General features: G+C 44.9%; 1 pseudogene; it reads right to left on the minus strand.

The window, feature by feature from the left end:
- Positions 1–290: 290 nt before the first annotated feature.
- LOC103891379 (cornifin-like) lies at positions 291–602 on the minus strand (annotated as a pseudogene).
- Between the last annotated feature and the right edge of the window lie 1,790 nt (positions 603–2,392).

A 2,392-nucleotide genomic window follows, 5' to 3' on the forward strand; every position in this document is an offset into this window, starting at 1 on the left:
CATGCAATTTTTTCATTCGAATGTTCAGATGAACCCTGAGCAGCTGAAGACCAGAAAAGCCATGAAGACTTTCTGCTTAACTCAGGGGCTTACAGAATTCTTCAGAGTGTGTGCAAGCAAAAGGAGCTTCATAGTACATATTTTTAGAATACAAATAAGAGAAAGACTATGACTTGGGGTGACAATGTATTGGTTACAAGGTCTACAGACAATTAAGATACAGAAGCAGATGGGAAGAGGGTGTCCAGCATCTGGTGGTCAGCTTCTCAAGGGCTTGTCTGTGCACCATGTTACTTCTGCTTGGACTTCTGCTGAGCTGGGCCGGAAGTGACTGTTGAAGGATGTGGCTCTGGTACCTTGGTGTAGATTGCTCACCTTGGTGTACATTGGTACCTTGGTGCAGCCTGGCTCAGGGACCTTGGTGCAGCCTAACTCTGGAATCTTGGTGTTTCCAGGTTCCAGGTTCCAGGTTTTGGGTAGCATGGCTCCTTGGTTATGGGAACAAATGGTTCCTGAGGGGGAGGCTGGCTGTGTTGTTTCACCTGCTGCTGTTGAAGCTGAGGGGGTGAGGTAAAGGGCTGCTTCTGCTTGTGGGAACTCATGCTTGAAAGGATGCTGGACCTAGAGACAAAAAAGCAGATTCAGTGCTTTGATTAAATAGGAATGAAGCTAAATGCAATGCCAAACATCTTATTGCATGTCCCCAGAGGAATGAGAACCTTGAACTCCTGGGCTCTTCTCTTTCTTCCTGTTTTCTTAATGTAATATCAAAGGAAACTTTGATAATCCCCAAGCAGTTTCAAAGGGAGAGAGTTAAAGTTGATTTGTTCTGCTCCATATAAGTCATGTCCTCTTAGCTTCCATTTTTCTTGGTGTATCTAAGAGCATACACTAGTGAGGGAGCCTAACAAGACTCCAAGGACTGATGGGAGGCCCCAGATTTGCAATAATTTGGAAAGGTCAATAGTCTAAAGTCTACTCACTCATGCCTACCTTATACAGTGCCATAGTTCTCATGGGAAAACTCCATCTAAACCTCCTCCTTAGGCCCATATGATCCAGCTGTGACCCTGTTTTCACATGTTGCCCACTGCACATGTTTTCTGGAAGGCTCTCCATGCCAACACTACTTGTCCACACCTGCCTACCCCTCCTGGCTGTCCTCCCTGATGGTGTCATTGTAAGATTCTCCCACGGGCCTGAAAACTTAAGGAGATGAATAATTCCTCCCTTCTCAGGCTCAGTCCCAAGGTGCAAGGCCATCTGCATCAGCAGCATGTGTCAGCAAGATAGCAGAAGCAGGAAGAGAGCTGGCTGGAGGACACCTACCCTGGCTGGAAGACACGTACCCCTGAAGATCCTGAAAGAGGCCATCCAGGTACAACATAGCAGTTGCGTCAGACTAGGACACTTCCTGTTTACAGGAGACTATAAAACCTTTGCCCCGTCCTCACTTGGGGCTGACGCCATTTTAGGCCTCAGCTTGCCTGTACCCAGGCACTCATTAAAACAGCACGTGTTGTCTGTTGGCACGTTCTTGGGGTTTGAACTGATACAAGAACCTTACACTCATCTTCCTTATTTAGCCACAGCATGGTACATGATTTGTCCTCTCTACTGATCACTCCCCATGCTGTATGTTTGCAAAGTTTATGCATGTGTTATGTTCTCTGATAGATCATAAGTTTGTGTAGCAAGGAAGAATTTAACTTTTTTTTTCTTTTTAAGAAATGGGGTCTCGCTATGTCGCCTAGGCCAGCCTCAAACTCCTGGGCTCAAGTGATCCTCCAGCCTCAGCCTCCAATGTTGCTGGGACTACAGAATGTGCCACTGCACCTAGATTTAAGTTTTGAACATCCAAATTGTCTAATGAAGTGCCTTTGATGCTGACAATTCTCAAAATCATACAAATGATTAAAATATCACTAAAAGTGTCCTGGGCATGGAGTCTAGTTCATTCCTCCTGCTCAAGGAGTAGCACTCTAAAATAAGTCACTTCCCTTTTCTGAGTCTCAGTCCCACAGCTGTAATCTGAGTGGGAAGTCAAAAAGAACTGCTTTAGTACTGTTGTACCCGAGTGAGTTAGAAAAACTCCACACTTTGAGATGAATTAAGAGTCCTTTATTAGCCGGTGACCGAGAGATGGCTAACGCTCAAAATTCTCTTGGCCCCGAGGAAGGGGCTTGATTAAATTTTATATCTTGGTTTAGAAAGGGGAGGGGGATCTAGTTAAAACAATTTTACAGAAGTTAAGTAGTCAAAAAGTTAAAAGGATAAATGGTTACAGGAAAGTAAACAGTTCCAGGTGCAGGGGCTTTAAGACTATTACAAGGTGATAGACGTGGGGCTTTGGGCATTATCAATCAGATGAATTCTTGGGGACTGCAGATAT

The sequence above is a fragment of the Pongo abelii genome, chromosome 1 (assembly GCF_028885655.2).
Source record: "Pongo abelii isolate AG06213 chromosome 1, NHGRI_mPonAbe1-v2.0_pri, whole genome shotgun sequence".
Lineage (NCBI taxonomy): Eukaryota > Metazoa > Chordata > Mammalia > Primates > Hominidae > Pongo > Pongo abelii.